This window comes from Mobula hypostoma, chromosome 8 (assembly GCF_963921235.1).
Source record: "Mobula hypostoma chromosome 8, sMobHyp1.1, whole genome shotgun sequence".
Taxonomy (NCBI): domain Eukaryota; kingdom Metazoa; phylum Chordata; class Chondrichthyes; order Myliobatiformes; family Myliobatidae; genus Mobula; species Mobula hypostoma.
The window spans coordinates 120,427,393-120,440,571 of NC_086104.1; the positions used below are offsets into that span (position 1 = coordinate 120,427,393).

The 13,179-nt window shown below is 48.2% G+C and overlaps 1 long non-coding RNA gene across 1 annotated transcript; it reads left to right on the top strand.

The window, feature by feature from the left end:
• On the top strand, positions 1–7,635 carry LOC134350226 (uncharacterized). Its single transcript, XR_010018850.1, has 4 exons — positions 1–82; positions 964–1,072; positions 6,821–6,930; positions 7,615–7,635. It is a non-coding gene; the product is annotated as an uncharacterized LOC134350226 (long non-coding RNA).
• The last annotated feature ends 5,544 nt before the right edge of the window (positions 7,636–13,179 follow it).

The window sequence follows — 13,179 nt, forward strand, 5'->3', positions numbered from 1 at the left end:
GATGAGTCCTGTGCCTATTATTGCAGAGCTGGGAATGTGATTGGAGATCAGGATTCTGAACCCAAACGCTTTAAGGTTCAGTGTAAGTATAAACAGTTTGTTAAAGCCTTTAGCCTAACAGTAACGTAAACTCTAACCATAGCACCTACCCTTATAGCTTTTGTCCTTCCCTAACCTCAGCTCCAACCCTGACCCTGGTCCAGGGGTGGTGAACATTCGGCACAAGTGTTAAGGTGCCACAGGAAAATAATTTGCTAGCACATGACACCCCAGGGGTGCCAATCATTTCTTTAAGCTGCCTCCATAATAAAGAGAGACAATGATGTTTATTGGGTTGAACGGTAGTGCCATGGCTAGCACAAAGCTTTGAAGTACCACCTACTGTCCACTGTCTGTAAGGCGTTTCTCCGTACTCCCCATAGCTGCGAGGGTTTCCTCCGGGTGCTCCGGTGTCCTCTCACTGTCCAATGATGTTCCTGTTGGTAAGTTAATTGGTTATTGTAAATTACCTCGTGATTAGGCTCGGGTTAATTAGGGGTTACTGGGTGGGGCAACTAAAAGGGCCAGAAGGCCTGTTCCACAATGTATCTCTCAATAAATCAATAGATTATCTTTACTGCCAAATGAAGCATTGAATGAGTCGGTGTGCAGAATTTTAAAGAAACATGGCCTTAGGGTGCTCCTCCCTCACTATCCCTAACCCTCAGCATGATAGTCCCTTCTTACTACCTCAGCACCGTGACTCAAAACTGCCTCTGTCAATCTTCTTGCAACCACCCTCATCATGTGTGGGATGAGTTGGAGTGCATTGGGCCAGCTGAAGAGAATCCAAGCCCATGTAGGTTACCACCAGATTTGAAGTGCCAACACCCATCAGTCCTGAACACAGAGGAGTCCTGGTGCTCTTGATTGTTCTGTTCAACAGATACCAAAAGAAGTCTTTGTTGTTCTTTTGTTCCTCAGCTCAGCTATCCAAGGCATCAGCCATTTCAATGGCTTTGAAAGGGGCTCTGTTTCTTTTCACCTCAGTGGCTCTGATTTGTTTCCTTAAGAATCGCAGAAATACCAGAAAGTGAGTATTCAGAAACCTCCCGCTGACCCAAAGGTTCAAAGGTTCATTTTATTGTTGATGTATGCATGTACAATACAATTCTCATATTTGTCTTCCCCAGATAGCCATGAAATACCATGAGTGTTGTTGAAAGGAAAGATACCAACTCTGCTCCCAGTACAAAAAGAAAGTAAAAAATATCTCAACAACCCCTTCCCCACAGAAAAAAAACAACAGAAGTATCAAATCCCTCACCCTCCCCTGCAAAAAAAAACAGCGACAATTACAATCCCTGATCCCGACTCACAGAAAAAACAGCAACAGTAACATGAAACCCCCCACCCACCTTACACACAAAAAATTAACAGATCACCCTCCCACCAATCAGCCACAAGAAGGAAAACGCTGGAAAACTGGAGACCGATACAAATTACAGCTCAAGTATCACATAAATCTCAGAATTTCAAAAACATCTTTCATCAGCATACGAGCAGAGCAGTCACACGAACTCAGTCTTTTCATGAAGAATTACCACCAACCCAGATCCAAACGCCACCAATCCAGCTGCTGAGTGTTGTCACCCCAGTAGCCTCCATTGGGAGCGATTGCTGATCCCCTTCAGAATTTCCTTCAGAAGCTGATCTGATATCTACCTCTGTAACCTCCTCCATTTCCGACATTTCCCCCAAATGTGTCATCACCTCTTAGACGCCCCACCTCCCTATACCCTCCCCACCTCTGTGAATTCCTCCAGCCCTTATATCCCTCCCCAACTCTGTGACACCCTCTGGGCCCACATTCCCCTCTGTTTCTACACCCACCACACACTCTCCTCCGGTGCTACACTCCCCTCTGTTCCTACACCCCCCACACACTCCCCTCTGGTCCTACACACGCCCACACACTCCACTCTGCCCTACACACCCCACACACTCCCCTCTGCCCTACACACCCCACACACTCCCCTCCAGTGCTAAACTCCCCTCTGGCCCTACACACGCCCACACACTCCCCTCTGTCCTACACACCCCACACACTCCCCTCAGTCCTATACTCCCCACACACTCCCCTCTGCCCTACACCCCCCACACACTCCCCTCTGTTCCTGCACCCCCCACACACTCCCCTCTGCCCTATACTCCCCACACACTCCACTCAGCCCTACACCCCCACGCACTCCCCTCTGCCCTATGCCCCCCACACACTCCCTTCCGGTCCTACACCCCCCACACACTCCCTACAGCCCCCTCCTACTCCCCTCTGTCCTATATCCCCCACACACTCCCCTCCAGTCGTACACCCCCCTACACACTCCCCTCCGGTCCTATACCTCCCACACACTCCCCTCTGGTCCAACACACGCCCACACACTCCACTCAGCCCTACACCCCCACACACTCCCCTCTGCCCTATGCCCCCCACACACTCCCCTCCGGTCCTACACACCCCACACACTCCCCTCTGCCCTACACCCCCCACACACTCTCCTCCAGTGCTACACTCCCCTCTGGCCCTACACACGCCCACACACTCCCCTCTGCCCTACACACCCCACACACTCCCCTCTGTCCTATACTCCCCACACACTCTCCTCCAGTGCTACACTCCCCTCTGGCCCTACACACACCCACACACTCTCCTCTGCCCTATACTCCCCACCCACTCCACTCAGCCCTACACCCCCACACACTCCCCTCTGGTCCTACACACCCTACACAGTCCCCTCTGGTCCTACACCCCCACACACTCCCTTCTGCCCTACACCCCCCACATACTCACCTCCAGTTGTACACCCCCCTACACACTCCCCTCTGCCCTCCACCTTCCCACACACTCCCCTCTGCCCTACACCCCCACACACTCCTCTCTGTTCCTACACCCCCCACACACTCCCTTCTGCTCCTACACCCCTCACGCACTCCCCTTTGTTCCTACACCCCCACACACTCCCTTCTGCTCCTACACCCCTCACACACTCTCCTCTGCCCTACACCGCCCCCCATACACTTCCCTCTGGTCCTACACCACCCAAACACTCCCCTCCGGTCGTACACCCCCACCCCCCCACACTCCCCTCTGGTTGTACACCCCCCTACACACTCCCCTCTGCCCTACGCCCCCCACATACTCCCCTACGATCCTACACCCCCCACACACTCCCCTCTGGTCCTACACCCCTCATACACTCCCCTCCGGTCCTAAACCGCCCACACACTCCCCTCTGTTCCTACACCCCCCTCATACTCCCCTCTGCCCAAAAACCCCCATACACTCCCCTCCGGTCCTACACCCCCCACACACTCCCCTCTGGTATTAAAGCTCCCACACACTCTCCTCCTGCCCTAAACCCCCCACACACTTCCCTCTGCCCAACACCCCCCACACACTCCCCTCTGACCCTACACCTTCCCCTCCTCCACACACCCGTATAGCCCTACACCTCTGCACACACTCCCCTCTGGCCCTACACCCTCCTCACACACTCCTCTCTGTCCCTACACAGCCCATACCCTCCCCAGTGGCCCTACACTTTCCCCACATACTTCTCTCTGGTCCTTACCATCCCCACACACTCACTTCTGGCCCTACACATCTGTCCCTACACTCCCACCCACACACACTCCATGCTCTACAGACCACCCACACACCCTTCTTGCTCTACAATCCCCCCACACTCCCCTCTGGCCTTACACCCTGCTCCATCACACACCTCTGGCCATACACACCCTCCTTCTGTCTGTGTTAACCTCTCCGGACTACACTCTCCCTGGCTTTGTAATCCTCTCCTCCCTCTACTCCTCTCCCTGTCTCTGTGACCCCCACTCCCTCCCCTACCCTCTCCCAGTCTTGGTGACCTATAGCTGTCCTACTCCCTCCCTGTCTCTGTAATACCCTCTGCTCTTTACTCCTCTGCCCCATTTCTTGACTATCTCTGTGGCCCTCCTCTTTCCTATACCCCTCCTTCTCTGTGACCCCTTCCTCCCTGACTCTATATCATAATTCAGTTCCTAGCCTTCCCTCTCAATAACCTGCACCAGCGTGCATAGCCCTTCCTGTCTCGGTGATCTTGGCCAGATCCCACAGTGGTAGTCCCTACCTTTGTAAACGTCTCTGGCTCTTACACTCTCCCATCTCCATAAACTGCTTTAGCTTCTTCTCTGTTCCCATCTCTGTAACAGTCTGCAGCGGTTAGAAATTCTGCTATCACTGTAACTCCCTCCTCTCCTAGACTGTCGTGATGTCTGCAAGATCCTGCACACTGCACCATTCCTGAACCTGTCTCATCATCTAGTAGTCCAGCTCTCTTCAGGACATCAACCCTCTCTTCACTCCAACATTAATACCCAATGCCTGCCTTCAGCAGTCTGAAGCCTGGAATTCCCTTCTGGATTCACCAGCCTCCCTCCCTGGGAGCCCTCCTCCCTCATTACAGAGTGTTGGTCATCTGCCTTTGTCTTAAAGACTCAATGTCCTTATTAAATACAATCTCTAATGTCAGACACCAGACTCTCACCAACATCAACAAAACTCAGGTGACATAAGAACATTAGGAATAGGAGCCCCATAGAAGGCCATCTGGCCCGTCAAACCTGATCGACCTTTCAATATGATCATGGCTGATCTAACCATAGTCTAATTCCACCAACCTGCCTTTTCCCCATGATACTTAATTCCCCTAATATGCAAACAATGATTTAACCGTGTCTTCAATATGTTAAATGACATATTCTCTACTGATTCCCAGGGCAGAAAGTTCCACAGATTCATCAGTCTCTAGGGCAATGACCTCCTTTTGCAGTTAAACTGGCTATGAACTCTGGCCTAAGCCAGAGATGGCGGGGTTCTCCCCCCACCCCATCTTTATTATTGACGCAGCTTTTATCGGCATCTTGTCTGTTTCTCCACTTCTGCTGCCACCCAATTCCACCACCCCCCCACCCACCCATACAGAACAGTGATACTGTTTGTCAGGTCCTCACCTACTACACCAACCAGTCTACACGTCCAACATTCTTTGTAACTTCTGTCAGATACAATGGGATCCAATCATCACCTACGTCTTCTCCTTCCCTCTTCTCCCCTCTCAGCTTTCTACAGGGATCACTCTCTCTGTAAATCCCTGGTCTGATCATCCCTCTCTAGACACACTCTCCTGTTACCCCAGGGAGTGTGACACCTGCCGTTACACCCCCTGCCTCACCACCATCTGGGGTACCAAACAGCCTTCTCGGTGAGGCCGCCTTTCACAGTCCCCCGGTGTTAGTCTTTGTATCCATTGCTCTTGGTCTGGCCTCCTCTAATTCAGTGAGGATGGCTGCAGATATGATGAAACTTCACAAAGCACCTTTGCTTTGTCCACCATCGCTGCCTGGAATTCTCAGTGGCCAGACATCTTCATTCTCCTTCTCATTCCCCCACTGACATATCTGTCCTGGGCCTTTTCTGCTGCCAGGTTGAGGTAAAGGCAAATTAGGGGAACAGCAGCTTGTATTTCATGTTGATATTCTCCAACTTAGTGCCATGGGCACTGAATTCCCCAACCTCTGGTAAATGCTCCCTCTCTCTGTCCCTTTCCTCTTTCCTCCTGGTCCATGTGGCCCCATCTCCATTCTATTCACCTGCCCATCACCGTCACCTTCCTCTCAAATCAGAGTCTATTATCATCAGCCTTTTGTCAAGCCCCACCTATGCTCCTGATTCCAACACTTGCCCATCTGCCTTTCAGCTCTCCCACCTTGATCCCCCTATCCTCTGCCAGCTCGTTACCCCTGTCCAACGTTTTTATGTGCTGCCCAAGATTCTAGTATCACTCGTCCAAGGTGTCCCGAAAAAAAAACGGTGCGTTGCTACACATGGAGTGTGAAGTGGGGACTGTGGAGCTCTTGTTTCAATGTCAATCAATGCTGAGAGATTTTCAACAAACACATTAGAGTTTGTGTCTCACACCCTGCACTCCCTCACTCAGAGATTCACCAACACCAGAATTCTCGAATCTGCCTGCTTTTTCCCCTTTTATAAACTCTGACCCATCACACTTCAGGAAGTGAGACCCATCTCTGGAGGAGGTCTGGGAGCGGGGATATTTTCCAGACGACACCCGGAGATGTGCAGTTCTCCTGTGGAGAGGCTAGAGAGGCTGTGCTTCCCACAACAGGTCAATGGGAGATTGAATGAAGGCATTAAACATCATGAGAGGTTACACAGGACATAGAGCTTTGTGGCACCATACCGGTCCTCAGCCCACAATGTTATAAACTTTCCATTTCACAAAGCTCATCATGTTTCTATCATCCATCTGCCTAGCTAAGGGTCTCTTAACCGTCCCTAAAGTCTCTGGTTCTACAGAGTCAATCAGGAGGAGGTGTTTCTGGACGGAGGAGTATTAGAAACTGGGGAGTCTTTGACTGGAGTTGATCAGTAAGAGGTCTAGATGGAAAGGGGAGGGGACAGGACAGATTGTTGTGATCTGGGATGGATAGCATTAAAGGGCAGTGAGACCAGGTGCAACAGGAACTTTCCAATTAACAGTACCAGAATAATGGGGAAAATGTGCAAGGCCATGGAGGTGGGAGAGGGGAGAGCAGGACTGATCGGAGACTCTCACTGACAGTGGTCACTACTAGACTCACCCAGGGTGGAATTTCACATAATGTGTGGTGCAGTCACCAAAATGTCATCCATTCCTGTGGACCAGCATTCATTCCTCCCCTCTCCAACCTCAGCCTCTCTCATTGCTCCATGTCTGACTAATGTTGTCCTCAACCCTAGTCCAGCAGAAAAAGCAGAAAGGCCTGTGTCAGAGCATTTGTATGAAATGGTCTTGATCAGCAGCGGGGGAAATAGGTGGAAGAACTAATGAAAGCTCCACAATAACTCAGGTAAGAACTATTGCTCGACACCCTGAGTGCTGTTGTTCAGATCACAAGCTCTTCCTCAGCATTGCCCACTGCCAATGCTCCTTCATTACTACCTCCCTAACACGACGGATAGTGTGGTGTTCCATGAGTATTGCCCATCCAACAATGCCACAGATTTATAGGGTTATACAGCGCAGAAGAAAAGCCCTCAATGCCCATACCAACTGTTAACTTCCAACCTGTATTCATCTAGCATTTGGTCCTTAACCCTCTCTGCCTTGGCAATTCCATAACTTGTCAGATACTGAAAAGTTGTGGAAGTACCCACCTCCACCACTGCTCAGGCAGTACACTCCAAAATCCAACCACTCTCAGGGCCAAAATATTCCTTAGAACCTCTCCAAACCTCCAACATCTTAGCCCAAACATTGGACCTTAAATTTTAGATACCTGTGCTATGAGAAACAGTTTCCTTTCTCCCCATGAAGAAATGTCTATGACCCTCATAACTTTCATTCCCTCTCTCATGTTCCACATCCTTCACCTCTTCTCCGAGGAAAACTAATTCAGCCGATCCAGTCTCTTCTCTTCGTCAAAAAGCTCCAGTCCCTTGTTAGATCTGGTGATATTTATCCAGAGGTTCTTTGGAAGTCAAGAATGAGGCAGAAAACTTGGTGCTTACAGTTGTTTTATTACTTGTTACAGGAACAAAGAACGAGCGTATAAAGAAAGAAAACAAAGAGGTAGTGGTCATCTTCAACAAAAAAAATTACCTCGAATTGAGGAGATAAAGCATATTCTATTGAGAAACAGTTTGGTTGTGGGGTGAAATGGGCTGTGGAAAACGTCCAGCAAAATACACAACCAGCTATACAACAATTGCTGAAAATTCACTCAGCAATTACACGTACAGGTAATTACAGAAAAATTGCAGGCAAGCGTAGGAGAGTGAAATCTGAAGAAAATCAAGGAAAAATAACAATTCTACACCTAATTCAGCACTTTGCAACATCCTTGTAGAGCAACACAGAAGGAAGCTGAAAGAAATCAATAGGTCAGGCGGCATCTATCTTTGGATGGGTTCGACCCAAAACATCTGTCTGCTTTCTTCCACAGATGCTGCCTGAAATGATGAGTTCCTCCAGTATTTTGTGTCTGTCTGTGTGTCTAGGTACCATATCTGATGCGGACTTTGGTGACCATGGTTTTCCCTATAGATCTATCCTTCCTTTTTTGGATGACTTCCATTTCCTCGATGTGTAGCCACCTTGCTCTGCTTTTGATGTACTTAAGCTGAGGTCTTCCTCTAGGTTTACTCCCCTCAATCTTTCCAGAGAGTATGAGTTTTCCTCGTTCATCTTTCCACATGACGTGTCCTAGGAATCTGAGTTGTCTTTCTCTTATTGTTGGTATGAGTTATCGATCTGCTTGGGCTCTTCTGAGAACTTCTTCATTTGATGTGTGTGTGGTCTATGATATTCTTAACATTCTCCTGTAGAACCATAATTCAGCTGCTTCTAGTCTCTTTACCATTGCTGGGGAAATGGTCCAGCATTCACTTCCATAGGTAAGGATAGAATAAATGTAGCACTGCAGTATTCTGTTTTTAGTGTACATGCTCATCTTTCTGTCTGTTAACATGTTCTTTATTTTCTGGAAAGCTTTTTTCGCCATTGCTATTCTGTATTTGATATCTGTGTCGCACCTGCCAATACTTGTTATTAGGCTGCCAAGATATTTGAATTTGTTGACTTGTTTTATGTTTGTATTTCCGATCTTGATCACACATTGTGGGATGTTTGTTTTTCTGGAGATGACCATGCTTTCGTCTTCTTGATGTTGATTGAGAGGCCTCTGCGATTATTTTCTACTGCCACTATAGTGAGTAATTCTTGAAGTTTTGTTTCTGAGTCAGCTATTAGTATGATGTCATCAGCATATCTGATGTTATTTATATTATGGCCTCCAATTGTGAATCCTTTGATGTTTTTGATACTTCTCAAGATATTTTCACTGTAGAGGTTGAATAAGTCTGGCGAAAAGACACAACTTTTGCCTCACTCCTCTCATGATGTTCACATACTCACTCACTCCTCCTTCTATTCTGATGGATGCTGTCTGGTCCCAGTATAAGTTTCTTAAGAAATGCATATCTTTCCCACCTATGTCAAGGTCTTGAAGAATTTCCAGAAGTTCTTGCTGTCTGACAGTGTCAAAAGCTTTTGTATCGTTCATGAAACATAGGTAGATAGTATTTTGTGTAAGGCTCCATATTTCCAGAATCCACAGCAATCTGCATTGTGCCTCCAACATCCTTGTGGATCTCCACTGCACCTTTTCCTGTACAATCATATGCCTCCCATGGTGTGGTGACTCGAACTGATAGCAGTTGTGGCCGAGCCAACGTTCTATGCAGCTGTAGCATAAATTCTCTGCTTGTATACTCTGTTCTCCAGCTAATGAGAGCCAACATCCCACGGACTTTCTTCACTCCTTTTACTTCATTGCGGCACGGTAATTGGGACATGGGTCACATGGCCTTGTAGGATTGGTAGGGTCTTAGCGTACTGAATCTATAAATGAATAAAAGCAAAATACGTTTGCTGCCTCTTTGACTGCAGAAATTCTATTCCCCAATGCTCTGTGTGACCCTGCTATTCTTTATTTATATCCTTCTGTCACTAACCCTCACTCTAATCACAACACAGTAATCGAAATTAGACTCTAATGACCTCCCTCAGTACTACCATTCTGACAGCAGGCTGCTTGTGCTGTTCTGTGACCCTCCATCAGTATTAGTTCTTTAACAGTGGGACAACCCCACAATCCTGCCCCAGACTGTCAGAATACCCCATCTTCTTTTCTCAAAGAATGCCGTAATCTGTTGCCTTCACTGTGGGCAATACTCCAATGAGGTAGGGGTGTGTGTGTGTGTGTGTAAAAGACCATAAAATATAGGAGCAGAAGTAGGCCATTCGGCCCATCAAGTCTGCTCCGCCATTCAATCATGGGCTGATCCAATTCTTCCAGTCATCCCCACTCCCCTGCCTCCTCCCCATATCCCTTGATGCCCTAGCTATCAAAAACCTATCTATCTCTGCCTTAATTGCACCCAGTGACTTGGCCTCCACAGCTGCTTATGGCAACAACTTCCACAGATTTACCACCCTCTGACTAATGTAATTTCTCCACATATCTGTTCTCAATGGACATCCTTTGATCCTGGAGTCGTACTCTCTTGTCCTAGAATCCCCTACCATGGGAAATAACTTTGCCATATCTAATTCAAGCCTTTTAACATTCAGAATGTTTCTATCAGAGTCCCCCCTCATTCTCCTGAACTCCAGAGAATACAGCCCAAGAGCTGCCAGATGTACCTCATACGGTAACCCTTTCATTCCTGGAATCATTCTCGTGAATCTTCTCTGAACCCTCTCTAATGTCAGTATATCCTTTCTAAAATAAGGAGCCCAAAAATGCACGCAGATCTCCAAGTGTAGTCTCACAAGTGCCTTATAGAGCTTCAACATCACATCTCTTCTCTTATATTCTTTACCTCTAGAAATGAATGCCAAAATTGCATTCGCCTTCACAACCGACTCAACCTGGAGGTTAACCTTTAATGTATCTTGCACAAGGACTCCCGAGTCTCTTTGCATCTCTGCATTTTGAATTCTCTTCCCATCTAAATAATAGTCGGCCTGTTTATTTCTTCCACCAAAGTACATGACCATACACTTTCCAACATTGTATTTCATTTGCCACTTCTTTACTCATTCCCCCAAACTAGCTAAGCCTCTCTGCAGGCTCTCTGTTTCCTCAACACTATCCATCCTCCACCTATCTTCATATCATTGGCAAATTTAACCCCAAATCCATTAATACCATAGTCCAAATCATTGAAATACATTGTAAAAAGCAGCGGTCCAAACACCAACCACTGTGGAAATCCGCTGGTAACCAGCAGCCAGCCAGATTAGGATCCCTCTATTCCCACTCTCTGTTTTCTGCCGACCAGCCAATGCTCCACCCGTAGTATTAACTCCCCTGTAAATCCATGGGCTCTTATCTTACTAAGCAGCCTCATGTGTGGCACTTTGTCAAATGCCTTGTCAAAATCCAAGCACTCCACCTCTACTGCATCTCCTTTGTCTACTCTGCTTGAAATTTCACCCAAAAATTGCAGAAGATTAGTCAGGCAGGATTTTCCTTTCAGGAAACTATGCTGGCATGTGCCTCCAGGTACCCCATAATCTCATCCCTAACAATCGATTCCAACAACTTCCCAACCACTGATGTCAGTTTAACAGGTCTATAGTTTCCTTTCTGATGCCTCCCACCCTTCTTAAATAGTGGAGTAACATTTGCAATTTTCCAGTATCCAGGACAATGCCAGAATCTATTGATTCTTGAAAGATTGTCTGGTCAGGGAGAGTGAGGAGGTGATAGATAGGAACCATAGGCAGGCAGTCAAACCGGGGCATTGGGAGACAGATAAGTGATTAACAACACGCTGGAGGAACTCAGCAGGTTGGGCAGCATCCGTTGAAAAGATCGGTCGACGTTTTGGGCCGGAATCCTTCATCAGGACTGTAGAGGAAGGGGCAGAGGCCCTATAAAGAAGGTGGGGGGAGGGTTGGAAGGAGAACGCTGGTAGGTTCCAGGTGAAAAACCAGTAAGGGGAAATATAAAGGGGTGGGGAAAGGGAGGCAGGGAGGTGATAGGCAGGAAAGGTGAAGAAAGAATAGGGGAAAACACAATGGGTAGTAGAAGGAGACGGAACCAAGAGGGAGGTGGTAGGCAGCTGGGGGAGAGAGCAGAGTGACATAGGGATAGGGGAAGGGAGGGGGAGGGAATTACCGGAAGTTGGAGAATTCTGTGTTCATACCAAGGGGCTGGAGACTACCTAGACGGTATATGAGGTGTTGCTCCTCCAACCTGAGTTTAGCCTCATCACGGCAGTAGAGGAGGCCATGTATGGACATATTTGAATGGGAGTGGGAAGCAGAGTTGAAGTGGGTGGCTACTGGGAGAGACCCACTGGGAGCCACCTACTTCAACTCTGCTTCCCACTCCCATTCAGATATGTCCATACATGGCCTCCTCTACTGCCATGATGAGGCTAAACTCAGGTTGGAGAAGCAACACCTCATATACCGTCTAGGTAGTCTCCAGCCCCTTGGTATGTACATAGAATTCTCCAACTTCCGGTAATTCCCTTCCCCTCCCTTCCCCTATCCCTATGTCACTCTGCCCCCTCCCCCAGCTGCCTACCACCTCCCTCTTGGTTCCTCCTCCTTCTACTACCCATTGTGTTTTCCCCTATTCTTTCTTCACCTTTCCTGCCTATCCCCTCCCTGCCTCCCTTTCCCCACCCCTTTATATTTCCCCTTACTGGTTTTTCACCTGGAACCTACCAGCCTTCTCCTTCCCACCCTCCCCCCACCTTCTTTATAGGGCCTCTGCCCCTTCCCCTACAGTCCTGACGAAGGGTTCCGGCCCAAAACATCGACCGATCTTTTCCACGGATGCTGCCTGACCTGCTGAGTTCCTGCAGCGTGCTGTGAGTGTTGCTTTGACCCCAGCATCTGCAGACTATTTTGTGTAAGTGATTAACAGTCAGAAGAAGGAAGGGCAAGAGACAGATACCAGAGAGTACCGCAGTGGCTGTCCCCCTAAACAATAAGTACCCCTGTTTGAGTACTGCTGGGGGAGACGGCCTACCCGGAGGAAGCAACAGTAGCGCACCTCTGGCACAGAGTCTGGCCATGTGGCTCAGAAGTGTAGGAAAAGGAAGAAGACAGCAGTGATAGGGTACTCTATAGTTAGGGGGTCAGACAGGTGATTCTGTGGACGCAGGCAAGAAACACAGATGGCAGTTTACTTCCCAGGTGCCAGGGTCCATGATGTTTCTGATCACATCCACAATCTCCAGAAATGGGAAGGAATACAGTTAGAGGTCGTGATCAAGTGTGTCAGTGGAAAAGTGTATATGGAACCGGAGGCGATAGCAGAGGTACTTAATGAATACTTTGCTTCGGTATTCACTATGACCAATGATCTTGGTGATTGTAGGGATGACTTACAGTGGACTGAAAAGCTTGAGCATGTAGACATTAAGGAAGGGGATGTGCTGGAGTTTTTGGAAAGCATCAAGTTGGATAAGATACTGTGAATGGATAAGATGCACCTCAGGCTACTGTGGGAGGCGAGGGAGGAGATTGCTGAGCCTCTGGCGATGATCTTTTCATCATCAATGGGGACAGGAGA